This window comes from Anabrus simplex, chromosome 2 (genome assembly GCF_040414725.1).
Source record: "Anabrus simplex isolate iqAnaSimp1 chromosome 2, ASM4041472v1, whole genome shotgun sequence".
Classification (NCBI taxonomy): Eukaryota; Metazoa; Arthropoda; class Insecta; order Orthoptera; family Tettigoniidae; genus Anabrus; species Anabrus simplex.
Window position 1 is genome coordinate 327,947,275 of NC_090266.1, and position 14,572 is coordinate 327,961,846.

General features: G+C 41.6%; 1 protein-coding gene across 1 annotated transcript in view; it reads left to right on the forward strand.

Moving 5' to 3' along the window:
* Positions 1-14,572, forward strand: part of LKRSDH (lysine ketoglutarate reductase/saccharopine dehydrogenase) — a 232,130-nt gene that overhangs the window by 19,314 nt on the left and 198,244 nt on the right. The gene's annotated exons all lie outside the window — the stretch shown is intronic.

Sequence of the window (14,572 nt, forward strand, 5' to 3'; positions counted from 1 at the left end):
GTCAGACCTCAAAATCATACTTAATCATTAAATTCACTATACATTTCCAAAAACCATTAACAAGCATACTCCACCACCTACCAATTTCTACATACTCTTTACAAACCAGACCATCTTTCATAATTTACAATCACTCCAAATATCACTCCAGATAACACCCGGCCAACTCCACTCTCCTTGCAGCTTAATCCTTAAATCTGCTTAGCTATAATCACACATAACAAAATCACACTTAATAACTAAATTCATTATACAATTTAAATCCAATTCACTCTACATATCTTATCCTCACAGTCACTACAACTTACTCCTTCTTAACCAACCGAACCATCTTACCTTATATTACCACAAAATCTTCGTCCTCTATTCCCTTACTTATTTACTTACTTACTTACTTACTTACTTACTTACTTACTTACTTACTTACTTACTTACTTACTTACTTACTTACTTACTTACTACCTTTACTTGACTTTTTATTTCTTGTTACTATGCCCTCATCATTCTTTTTCATTCCCCACAGATCCCTTAAGCTCCTGTTCCTCCCTTTTTTCATAAACAGTTCTATTCTCTCCCTGTCAGACCTTTCCTTTTCACTCTGCCTAACCATTTCTTCACTGTGTTCACCTCTCTGCCTTTCCTCTTCCCTGGCTATGTTCATAGCTGCTTCTCTGAACATTTGTATTCTCACACTGTTGTCCTCTGCTCTTTCCTTATCACTATGCACGACCACTCTTTCACTATGTTCTTCTCCCTGCATTTCCTCACTCGACTTCCTGTTTTCCATTGCTCTTTCCTTGTCACCATGTCCGTCTTCTCCGACCTTGCTTTCTAAAACTTGCTTTTCATCCACGCTCTTCTCCATCACTTCTTCTTGCTTCAAATTCTCTTCTAATTCTCGCAATTTCGTCACTGTCGAAAATCTGGTCCATTGGCCATTGGTTACCACTAATTCCTGACCCCTAATGTGAGCTCTTAATCCTTGAAGTCTGGCCTTACTAAATGTTTCTTAAGGGTTTTTACATTCTACATCCCTTCTATTCCCATATCCCTCTTAATCGAAATTTTTGTACTCTGTAGATTACCCGTGTTTCTTATCACTATTTCCGCCATCAGGAAGGATAACAACTTCACTTTTATTGGCCTGTTACCCTGTGCTTTACCCATCCTTTCCATATCGTCTATGTCCACTTCACTGAAATTAATTTTCATTCCGTTTTGGATGACTTTCACAACTTTGTAAATTGTCATCACTTTGTCCTCTCTTTTTTCTTCCGGCACACCATATATAAATAAGCATTTCTTCCTGCCTTTCTGGATGTTGTCTTCTATTTCTGCCTTCAGCTTCATCACCTCTTCTTAAATATTCCTTATTTTCTCTTTGAGTGATACAATTTCTCTCTCGTTGTTTCCCAGTTTGGTCGTTATTTCGTCTGTTTTTTCCCTGTATCGATTGCCTCATATTTTCAAACTCTTTCACTTGTTCCTGAATCATATTTGTTATCTGTTCAAATTGGCATACTTCTTTCACAACCTCCTTTACTGCCCTCCTTATGACCTCCACATCTTCCCAGCTCATGTTGACACTGGGAGACGGATCCGGATTTACTTGCACGCCCCCTATAACTAGCAGTACCATAATCACGGCTACCGCCAATATCATCTCACCCTTCATACTTATTTCCACTTTGTCTCCTTCTCTTTTGGCTGTGCCATTCTTCCTTCTCCCCTGTCATCTTCCAATAACTACCCGACACTGCTCCACACCGATCATGTTCCTCTTCACTCTTGTCTTCTCCCTTTCACTTACTGCTCACACTCCACTCCCGCTCTACCGGCACACTCGACTCAGCACTTCTGCACACTAGGCTAGACTTGTGACATTAATATGACTCATTAGTGGGCCAGATTTTTTAAACTAACCCACGCGACCGTGTGGATCAGGTGAGAAAGGGATAAGGGTCACAGTTCCACCTCAGTTCAGACGACAACCAATCTGGCGAAGTGTCAGGCGTAAGAAATAGCAGGCTCAATACGGAAGCAGTTGGCGCTGTACTGTCGGATGCATGTCGATTCCTTGCTAGTATATCTAGGAAAGTGGCCCAGTGAACAAACTAGGTCTCAAGGATGCTGTACAGAAGAAACGAGTGTTCTCCTGTATGGAGAATCATACGTTTGATACATATTTGGATCGCCAGTATGAGGTAGAGACTCTCATTGCACCGATCAGTAATTTGTTGAAATGAAGTAGGAGGGTAATGATGGGAAACGTAGTGTCATTTCAGGCAAATTTTCTTCAGACAAGATACTGGTGATTGTTGTTTATAAGCCAAAACCACGCAACTATTACTACCGTACCCTAGTGTATGGGTTGCTACACACTGTCTCCTTCTACGTGGTGGAATGACAAGTTTTGTGTTCGCTAGTTTCTAGAATTTTACGTTTATCACTTTCCTTGGTTATAAAGGAATGATATTGGGGAGTTCACTATAAAATCCACATTAAGTTGGGAAACAGGCTACCTCCAACTAGCCTATGAACTATAGCGGAACATGAGTGATCAAACCAATATCTAGAAACAAAATATCATGTTCAGAAGTGAGGTGTTCTGTATTCAGTTTGGGTTTAGGGTCATTGGTTATCACTTCTGTGTGACACATTGCAATCTTGTGCTATCGATATACCTCTCACAGTTTAATAAATAAACATTAGATTAACTTCTGATGATTACCGTTTCTTAGGCAGCTAATGTCTAGGTCATCGGCCCAAATGTTAGATGGAATATTATATGAACGTGCGTTCCAGATAGGTAAGCTTGTTCAAGTTCTGTTCGCGATAGTCACAATTCACAGATTCGGAACGTGGATGAGGGGCTTATAACAGTAAAGTAGGCTAAACTTTGAGGACACGTTTCTTACATGTAGTAAATAGCCGGGCTGAGTGGCCTTCTGTCCCCAACATGGCAGGTTCGATCCTGGCTCAGTTCGGTGGTATTTGAAGGTGCTCAAATACGTCAGTCTCATGTCGGTTGATTTAATGGCACGTAAAAGAACTCCTGCGGGACAAAATTCCGGCTCCTCTGCATCTCCGAAAACCGTAGAGGAGTAGTTAGTGAGACGTAAAGCAAATAACATTCTTATAAATATTACACGTAGAAGAAGGAAATATGGTATATGGTCAAGGATCCATGTTAGAACTCATTTTCTACAACTCTACATAGCACATTAATAATGGGAAACACAGGAAGAGAACGTACCGGCGTACCACATGAAACTTTTTCTTAGCGGGATGAACGGCTCAGACGGTTGAGGCGCTGGCCTTCTGTTCCCAACATGGCAGGTTCGAACCTGGCTCGGTCCGGTGGTATTTGAAGATGCTCAAATACGTCAGCGTCGTTCCGGTAGATTTACTGGCACGTAAAAGAACTCCCGCGGAACTAAATTCTGACACCTCGTCATCTCCGAAAACCGCAAAAATGTACTTAGTGAGACGTAGAGCCAATAACATTCTTATTTTGAATCTCTTCCTTATATGAACCGTTGAAAATAGCCTCCGTTAGCACAGATACATGCGTGCGGAATACTCCAGGGATACAAGAGGGCGACAAGAATTCAACGCAACGGTGGGTTCATGCATTTGGAACATTTCATGTAAAATGGAGTTTTATGTGATATGATGGTACGTTCTCTAATGTGCTATGTACTGTAGGGATGTGGAAAATGAGTTCCAACATGAAGAAAAGCGTTTCAGGACCCTTGTCCATAAAACATATTTTCTTTTTAAAGTTTGGCGTACCTTAGTGTCACATCCTGTATCTAAGGCAGGTCTTCGCTAGCAGATTCACTGAAGATGGCACAATCCACGGCATTATCTCGAAATTGCGTTAGTTATGACAATGGCTCTGTAGCTTATCTGATATGGGATAGGATGCCTGCAATCCCTGTATTTGCATCACATACTGAAGACAATGACCATGTAGTCGTGGTGATAATTACTCGTATTGTTTCAAGAGGAAGTATAACTTAATACAACTGTGTGAAAGAGACCGTATACCATATCCTCCTAATCGCAGCCTCAATCAAGTGAGTAGATATGCGCTAGTATTGATATCACATCTATGTAAGGATAATTGTGTCCGGCTCCATGAATAAATGGTTAACGTGCTGGCCTTTGAACGCAGGAGTCCCGGGTTCGATTCCCGGCAGATTCGGGAATTTTAACCGTTATTGATTAATTTCGCTGGCACGGGGGCTGGGTGTATGTGTCGTCTTCATCATCATTTCATCCTCATCATGAAGCGCAGGTTGCCTATGGGAGTCAAATCAAAAGACCTGCACCTGGCGAGCGGAACATGTCCTCGGACACTCCCGGCGCTAAAAGCCATACGCCGTTTCATTTCATTTTCATTTCAAGGATAATTATAATTTTGTCTGTATACTTACCCGAGCGAGTTGGTCAAGCGGTTTGCGTCATGTAGTTGTGAGCTTGCATTCGGGTGATGGTGGGTCGAACCTCACTGTCGGCAGTCCTGAATATGGTTTTCCGTGGTTTCCCATCTTCACAGTAGGCAAATTGCTGCCTTATACTTCGCTTAAACTCGGGCTAGGTATACAGAAGTCGAATGTAGATTCAGTTCAACATTTTTGTCTGTCTGCTTTTTACGAAATTACGGGTAAACGGCTAAACGGAGTTTCTAGACAGTCGATATTTAAGTTCAATTATGGCCGAGTTGTGCACTAGGCTGTTTGATTAGTAGAGCTGGAATGTTTATGTAGTATCAAGTGGTATGATATGTAACAAAAATCACCAAAACATTAGTGTAATATGTAGAATGGGTAAAATACGTATGTGATATCACATATTACCAATCTCTCGGTTGTAACACACAAAACATGCTTTATATGAAATTTTGTAGCACAGTGAACACTAATGTATTATTTAATGTTCTCCGGAAGTCATATCATATCAGTATATCAGACAGGTACGCAATACAAACTTAGTTCTTAATTACAACTTTCATAGAGATTAAACATTACATTTTGTGGCACAGAAAACACACTGAAAGACGTTTCTCACTCAGGATGTTCTTATATGCAGAGAAAGGTCCTTCAACGCCACATGATGTAACTGGGGCAGGTTTTAGGGGAGGAAGTTATTTACAAAACTTTTTTCAATTTACTCAATATGCTTGCAGCATTTTCCCCATGCGCAGCGTTTAGTTTTCCAATAGCATCCTCTATTACAGCAATAGAATCTTTGCAGTGGCAGTCGTGATGTTTCTAGACGTTTGATGCTTTCTGATAGCCAGCTGAAGTTGCCACTGATGGAAGCAATTGAGGAGACCGCTTTGAAGTCACTGAAGGCAGTTTGTGATTCTCAAATAGATACAGCACTTTCAGGATCAAAAGTATCTACACCAGTCTTTATAGCATCCAGATGCTCGTTATAGAAGTTAACTGCTTCTGTCCATGTTTCCCCCTCGTTAACACTGGTTCCGGGGGCAGTGCTGTCTGTGGCAACTGCTGTTTATAAGATAGCACTCGTTGTGGGACTTTTAGAAAAAATGTTGCTGACATTAATCTATTCACTTGTGGAAACTTAGCTCTAATATCTTCAGCAACTCGTTGCAGTCCACGAGCCAAGCACGTAAAATGGAACACATTGGGATAAATCACTTTCAGAGCAGTTGCAGATTTAAGCATATAAGCTGCAGCATCAAAAGACACCACCAATACATTTTCGTCTCGCATCTCAGTCGTCCATAGGGCTCACAAATCTTCAATAGTTGAGTGATTTGTATAGTCTAGCTCAGGGCCTCTCAGGGTGCATGCGCGTGGTGCATGCACTGTGCACGGTGCAAAAGACGACTTCGCTTGGTTGACCAGAGTGCAGACCCCCCACTCCTCTCTCCCTACACCTGTCTCCCCGTTCGGCCTGTCTCCGCGTTCCTCACCTTCACTGCTGTTTCTCCCCCACTGCGAAATGTTTACGTGTGGTGAGCGGAAACGCACAGTTGTATGGGACAAGGTTACCAGTGTTATTAACAAAATTAAAAAAGTGAATTATAAATACACATACATGTTTGAGAGGAATGTAAACATAATTTTAAAAAAATGCAGAACCCGTAACCAAAATGAAAATGCTACAGTACTGGAACAAAACTCATTTGTGGATATAGAATGCTCTTCTTCAAGCTGTTTCAACTTCCTTAATTCTTTCTCTCTGACGTCTCCTATAATTTCACAATAATTTTCCGAATGTAGTCTGTTGTAGTGTCTTTCAATAGATGATTTTCTTACGCACGTAATTATCGTCCCACAGATTAAGCATTTGGCGTTATCGTCACGACAAACAAACAAAAAAAAATACGAAAGTTCCCAGTTCGATTGAAATGGACTTTCGGAAGTCTTTGCTTTCTTCGAAACAGGTTGCTCCATTATTATGTTGTTGTCGTGCGCTTGTCTATTTCACTGATAAACACGTCGTCTACCACCAAACGCTTCGTCGCTCTCAGCACACTACACCATCCGAGTCAAGCCGAGTTGAGGCGAAGCGTACCGATGCACAGTGCACAGAGCCTATGCACCTCGCTCTGCACGCGTGAGAGTTTGGAGGTTTGAGAGGCCCTGGTCTAGCTCATTACAGTAGATCAAACATGACTATGAGGCGCTGTCAGGCTCTAGCTTCCCCACCACAAGATTTGCAATAAATTTACCCTTAGCATTCGTTGTTTCATCAACAGCAACACATCTGAAATCATTTCCTACATACTGTCTTATTGCTTCATTTTAGCAGACTTGAAGATAATTCTTGCGTGATTTTGATTGGTGAGGAACATGTTGCCTGCAGTATTTTTCCAGAAAAGATATTAATTCAGGTACTTCAAGATTATACCATAGAATATTGGCTGCAATCTTCGTACTGCGTAAGTCTTTTTAAAAAGTGTTACTTGAAGCTGAAGGCTTTATCTTTGTTAAAATATTTGTTTCTTCTCTAGACCTGATTGTTGTCCTTTCTTTCTATGCTGTTTTCTTGTATGCTGTTCAAGCTGGGATTTCATGGAACATCCCATGTGTTTGTTGCATGCTTGATGAAACACTACTTTGCCATCAGTTGTAAAGAACTCGTCAAATGCAATCCATGATTTTAACTTTGAAGCCAGCGAGGACGTAACTGGTGCCATATTTACTCTAGAGAAAACTGATGTTCATGAGCTATGTTCTTCAATTGTTTAAAATAAAATAAACCCTAGTTGAGACATTTCAAAAGAATAAAGCTTTAAGAATAGATTCGGAAATTCGGAAATTCCTAGTTGAAAAAGGGGTCACAGAAACGTGTTTACAGAAATATTTCTGTAATTTTTAATATGCAAGTGGCTAGTTAATAATAATGTTATTTGCTTTACGTACCACTAACTACTTTTACGGCTTTGCGGAGACGCCGAGGTGCCGGAATTTAGTCCCGATAGAGTTCTTTTACGTGCCGGTAAATCTGCCAACGCGAGGCTGATGTATTTGAGCACTTTCAAATATCACCGGACTGAGCCAGGATCGAACCTGCCAAGTTGGGGTGAGAAGGCCACTCAGCCCGGCAAGAGGCCAGGGATGAACGATCTAAAGACCGGTCATATTGCATAGTGTTTCCGGTAGCTATTTGGAACCTTCGGAAAAACCGATTTCATACGTGTCTTTACTTGCACTTGCCATTCTTTCAAATGCCCGTCACACATAATTCTTAATTCCCCACTGATGTGACAACTGATAACAGCCCCACATTAAGTGTGATATTTCAAGACAGCAATTGATATAACATGAAAAAACTAAAACGCTAACATACGTAATTGTATGTGATATCATTAGGAATATGTAGAATACAAACAAATATAAAAAATATATAAAATGAAATTCAGTTATAATAACTCTAACATAGTGATTTACCGGGCAAGTTGGCCGTGCGGTTAGGGTCGCGCAGCTGTGAGCTTGCATCCGGGAGACAGTGGGTTTGAACCCCACTGTCGGCAACCTGAAGATGCTTTTCCGTGGTATCCCATTTTCACACCAGTCAAATGCTGGGGCTGTACCTTAATCAAAGCCACGGTCGTTTCCTTCCTACTCTTAGGCCTTCCCCGTCACATCGTCTCCGTAAGACCTATCTGTGTCAGTGCGACGTAAAACAAATTTAAAAAACATAGTGATTTGTGAATATATAGCTTTTCCCTGCATCTAAACTGCAAGAATAAAATATGTAATTGCAAAGAAATCTCAGCTCTACTGATTAGTTACTTAAAAAGTGGCGTGGTAACATAAGGAGACCAAAATAAGAAATTCCAAATTTCTCCCTTCATCAAAGAAATGTACATCATAAAAGTTATGCAAAATATAATTTCCGATCTCAAATATTTGATACATTTCTACCGTACAAGGGTACATTAGTGATTATTAAACTTTACACATTACACAACTTCCAGTTATATCCGGAAATATTAGCTCTATATGAATTGTATAAATTACAAAACAATATAGATAATAATAACATACATACATACATACATACATACATACATACATACATACATATATTATCATTATAGACTGTTATGCCTTTCAGCGTTCAGTCTGCAAGCCTCTGTGAATTTACTAAACGTCGCCACAATCCTCGATTTGCAACTAGTGTTGTGGCCTCATTTAGTTCTATACCTCTTATCCTTAAATCGTTAGAAACCGAGTCTAACGATCGTCGTCTTGGTCTACCTCTACTTCTCTTACCCTCCATAGCAGAGTCCATTATTCTCCTAGGTAACCTATCCTCCTCCATTCGCCTCACATGACCCCACCACCGAAGCCGGTTTATGCGTACAGCTTCATCCATCGAGTTCATTCCTAAATTACCCTTTATCTCCTCATTCCGAGTACCATCCTGCATTGTTCCCACCCGTTTGTACCAGCAATCATTCTTGCTACTTTCATGTCTGTTACTTCTAACTTATGAATAAGATATCCTGAGTCCACCCAGCTTTCGCTCCCGTAAAGCAAAGTTGGTCTGAAAACAGCCCGATGTAACGATAGTTTCGTCTGGGAGCTGACTTCCTTCTTACAGAATACTGTTGATCGCAACTGCGAGCTCACTGCATTAGCTTTACTACACCTTGATTCAATCTCACTTACTATATTACCATCCTGGGAGAACACACAACCTAAATACTTGAAATTATCGACCTGTTCTAGCTTTGTATCACCAATCTGACATTCAATTCTGTTGAATTTCTTACATACTGACATCAATTTAGTCTTCGAGAGGCTAATTTTCATACCATACTCATTGCACCTATTTTCAAGTTCCAAGATATTAGACTGCAGGCTTTCGGCACAATCTGCCATTAAGACCAAGTCGTCAGCATTGGCCAAACTGCTTACTACATTTCCACCTGCCATTTTATACCTTTCAGCAGATGATCCATGTAAACTACGAACAGCAAAGGTGAAAGATTACAGCCTTGTCTAACCCCTGTAAGTACCCTGAACCAAGAACTCATTCTACCATCAATTCGCACAGAAGCCCAATTGTCAACATAAATACCTTTGATTGATTTTAATAATCTACCTTTAATTCCATAGTCCCCCAGTATAGCGAACATCTTCTCCCTCGGTACCCTGTCGTATGCTTTCTCTAGATCTACGAAACATAAACACAACTGCCTATTCCTCTCGTAGCATTTTTCAGTTACGTGGCGCATACTGAAAATCTGATCCTGACAGCCTCTCTGTGGTCTGAAACCACACTGGGTTTCATACAACTTCCTCTCAACGACTGATCGCACCCTCCCTTCCAAGATGCCAGTGAATACTTTGCCTGGTATCAATGAGATACCTCGATAGTTGTTGCAATCCTTCCTGTTCCCTTGCTTATAGATAGGTGCAATTACTGCTTTTGTCCAATCTGAAGGTACCTTACCAACAATCCATGCTAATTTTACTACTCTATGAAGCCATTTCATCCCTGCCTTCCCACTATACTTCACCATTTCAGGTCTAATTTCATCTATTCCTGCTGCTTTATGACAATAGAGTTTATTGACCATCCTTTCCACTTCCTCTAGCATAATTTCACCAACATTATTTTCCTCCTCCTCATGAGCTTGGCTGTTCGCAACAGCACCAGGATGATTTCCTTTTACATTGAAAAGATGTTCAAAATATTCCCTCCACCTCTCCAGTGAATCCCTGGGATCTATTATGAGTTCACCTGAATTACTCAAAACACTGTTCATATCCGTTTTCCCTCCCTTCCTAAGATTCTTTATTACTGTCCAGAAAGGTTTCCCTGCTGCTTGACCTAGCCTTTCCAGGTTGTTACCAAAATCTTCCCATGACTTCTTTTTGGATTCAACAACTATTTGTTTCGCTCTGTTTCTTTCATCTACGTACAAATCCCTGTCTGCCTCGGCCCTTGTTTGGAACCATTTCTGATAAGCCTTCTTTTTACGTTTACAAGCTGCTCTCACTTCATCATTCCACCAAGATGTTAGCCTTTTCCCATCTTTACACACAGTTGTTCCTAGGCATTCCCTTGTTGTTTTAACTATAGCATCCCTGTATGCCACCCATTCACTTTCTATATCCTGAACCTGCTTACTGTCTACTGTTCGAAACTTCTCACTAATCATATCCATGTACTTCTGTCTAATTTCCTCGTCCTGGAGATTTTCTACCCTTATTCGTTTGCAGACAGATTTCACTTTCTCTACCCTAGGCCTAGAGATACTTAGTTCACTACAGATCAGATAGTGGTCTGTATCATCGAAAAATCCGCGGAAAACTCGTACATTCCTAACAGATTTCCTGAATTCGAAGTCTGTTAAGATATAGTCTATTATGGATCTGGTACCCCTAGCCTCCCATGTGTAGCGGTGAATAGCCTTATGCTTGAAGAATGTATTCGTAACAGCTAAACCCATACTAGCACAGAAGTCTAGCAAACGCTTCCCATTCCCATTAGCTTCCATACCTTCCCCACATTTACCAATCACCCTTTCGTATCCTTCAGTTCTATTCCCAACTCTCGCATTGAAATCGCCCATTGGCACTATTCTATCCTTGCTGTTGACCCTGACCACGATGTCACTCAATGCTTCATAAAACTTGTCAACTTCATCCTCATCTGCACCCTCACATGGTGAATACACGGACACAATTCTAGTCCTAATTCCTGTAACTGACAAATCTACCCACATCATTCACTCATTTACGTGCCTAACAGAAACTATGTTGCGTGCAATGGTATTCCTGATAAAGAGCCCTACCCCAGACTCTGCCCTTACCTTTCTAACACCCGTCAAGTACACTTTATAATCTCCTATCTCTTCCTCGTTATCTCCCCTTACCCGAATATCACTTACTCCTAGCACATCCAAATGCATCCTCTTTGCTGACTCAGCCAGTTCTACTTTCTTTCTTCCATAAGCCCCATTAATATTGATAGCTCCCCATCGAATTCCATTTCGTTCGCCAAGTTGTTTCCAAGGAGTCCCTCGCTTGTCAAATGGGAGTGGGACTCCGATACTCCCATAGGTCCGAGGCTTGCTTAAAGTGTTCTGAGCTCGGTAAATTCATGAAACAGGATGCTACCCTACTTGCACATAGTCCAAGTGAGGATCTCTCCTCTAACGGGTTATGGACCACCGGTGAATTGTATAGTCCTAGCCGCCTGAACACAAGGAGGGCCACGACTCAGAATAAGTCCGAGGTGCCCACTCCCATTCCATAGCAACTGGTATCCCGACTCTTAGGGCCACTTACTAGGCCACTCAGCCGTTGCCCATGGTTCACGAGCAAGGACGTGACTACAGTAATCCACAAACATGAACCATAATAATAATAATAATAATAATAATAATAATAATAATAATAATAATAATAATAATAATAATAATAATGTTATTTGTTTTATGTCCCACTAACTACTTTTACGGTCTTCGGAGACGCCGAGGTGCCGGAATTTAGTCCCGCAGGAGTTCTTTTACGTGCCAGTAAATCTACCGACACGAGGCTGTCGTATTTGAGCACCTTCAAATACCACTGGACTGAGCCAGGATCGAACCTGCCAAGTTGGGGTTAGAAGGCCAGCGCCTTAACCGTCTGAGTCACTCAGCCCGGTAAAAAAAAATAGAATGTCCAATTTTGCAGCCTTTATATCCGATTTTTTTTTGCCGTATGGGTTATAATAATGGAGATATTTACGAGTTTAGATTTTTATTGCTATGTCCATCGACGATGAGTATCCCTCACGCCGAAATAGTATTCAGTCGTGTTGGTAACGATATAAGTGACGATAGTAATTGTGATTGTTTCATGAGCTGTGAAGTCGTGTGGTCAGTACCCTCTACTGATCAGGGGGATAATGAAGACGATTATCGAAATGAGAAAAAACACGCGAATGAGTGATCACCCGAAGAATGAGAGAAAGACGAATCATGAATGTGGGGGAGAAGGTTGAAAAGCTAGGTCTCGAATGCTCTAACATCGCCCAAGCCAGAAGAAAACAAAATATGATAGCCTGTAATGTCCTAAGCTCCGACGAGTACATGCATACATGAGAGCACGGATCTTATGACTAAAATATTCCGTCACGGACTCAGTTCAGTGGTTGTACAGTATTTTATTACTCTCCAGTTGGGCTGAGTGGCTCAGACGGTTGAGGCGCTTGTCTTCTGACCGCGACTGGGCAGGTTCGATTCTTGCTCAGTCCGGTGGTATTTGAAAGTGCTCAAATACGTTAGCTTCGTGTTGGTAGATATACTGGCACGTAAAAGAACTCCTGCGGGACTAAATTCCAGCACCTCGGCGTCTCCAAAACCTGTAAAACTAGTTAGTGAGACGTAAAGTCAATAAAAGTATTATTATTTTTTCTATTATTAATATGTTATTATTATTATTATTATTAATATTATTATTCATCATCATCATCATCTGTTTACCCTCCAGGTTCGGGTTTTCCCTCGGACTTAGCGAGGGATCCCACCTCTACCGCCTCAAGGGCAGTGTTCTGGAGTTTCAGACCCTTGGTCGGGGGATACAACTGGGGAGTATGACCAGTACCTCGCCCAGGCGGCCTCACCTGCTATGCTGAACAGGGGCCTTGTGGAGGGATGGGAAGATTGGAAGGGATAGGCAAGGAAGAGGGAAGGAAGCGGCCGTGGCCTTAAGTTAGGTACCATCCCGGCATTCGCCTGGAGGAGAAGTGGGAAACCACGGAAAACCACTTCCAGGATGGCTGAGGTGGGAATCGAACCCACCTCTACTCAGTTGACCTCCCGAGGCTGAGTGGACCCCGGTCCAGCCCCCGTACCACTTTTCAAATTTCGTGGCAGAGCCGGGAATCGAACCCGGGCCTCTGGGGGTGGCAGCTAATCACGCTAACCACTACACCACAGAGGCGGACACAACACAATATCTATGAGATCTTCCAAATTATCAGGTTCTGAATAAGTTACTCTGGTTTTGAGTAATTTGAAGGTACTGTGTGTACAGTGCAGCATATTCTGTAGTTATTTCAAATACCGGACTGTTGTTATTTTGGGGTATGAATGCTAAAAATTGTGCGTAAGGACGCAGAAATGTTAAATCCGGCAGTGGATCATCAAGAACAGTAAAATTGTGACTCATTCTCGTATGCTCTACGTGTTGCTTTCACATCTGCCTAAGCGTCCGACTCGTTGGCTGAACGGTCAGCGTACTGCCCTTCGGTTCAGAGGGCCCCGGTTCCATTCCCGGCAGGGTCGGGAATTTTAACCTTAATTGGTTAATTTCGCTGGCACGGGGCTGGGTGTATGTGTCTTCTTCTTCATCATCATTTCATCTTCATCACGACGCGCAGGTCGCCTACGGGAGCCAAATCAAAAGACCTGCACCTGGCGAGCCGAACTTGTCCTCGGACACTCCCGGCACTAAAAGCCATACGCCATTTCACTTTTCCTTAATGGACAGTTATCACTCCAATTTAGAAGATGCGCTGTTGTAGAGTTTGAGGTTATGATCAGTTATTTGCTATATTTAGGTGATTTCTTTGCCTTACTGTAACTTTGATCATAAATTTTATTATCTGAATACTGTATTCTTGATAGACAATACAAACAATCTACATTGACCTTCAGAGTTTATCGTAGCCATTCTCTGATAATAATGGAGCCATCTGGAAATAAGAATGCGTTGATAAATGAACGGCTATTGCTTCACTTCCCCATTTCTGATTACTTCATCGAATTAAATAATGAAAATGCTGGTAAAAAGCCACAGAATCGACATAAATTATTCATTGTGGAATAGTTTATTTTTCAACCAGTTTATATCCACCGACAAAAGTAATGTTCTCTTGAGTCTAATTTTGTAAGGATGTCAATGAAGTTCTTTGGAGATATCAGTTTCTTTCTATTACAGCAAAGCAAAGCCAATTCGTCATCATACAGGCTGTGAAGGCCCTGGGAGGAGTGGAAGATAAAGGTTTCCACTCTCCGTAACCTTGGCACTTGGTGGGGGAGAGTGGTCAGCTGCGATGGTCCCCAGGAATTAACCTGGCC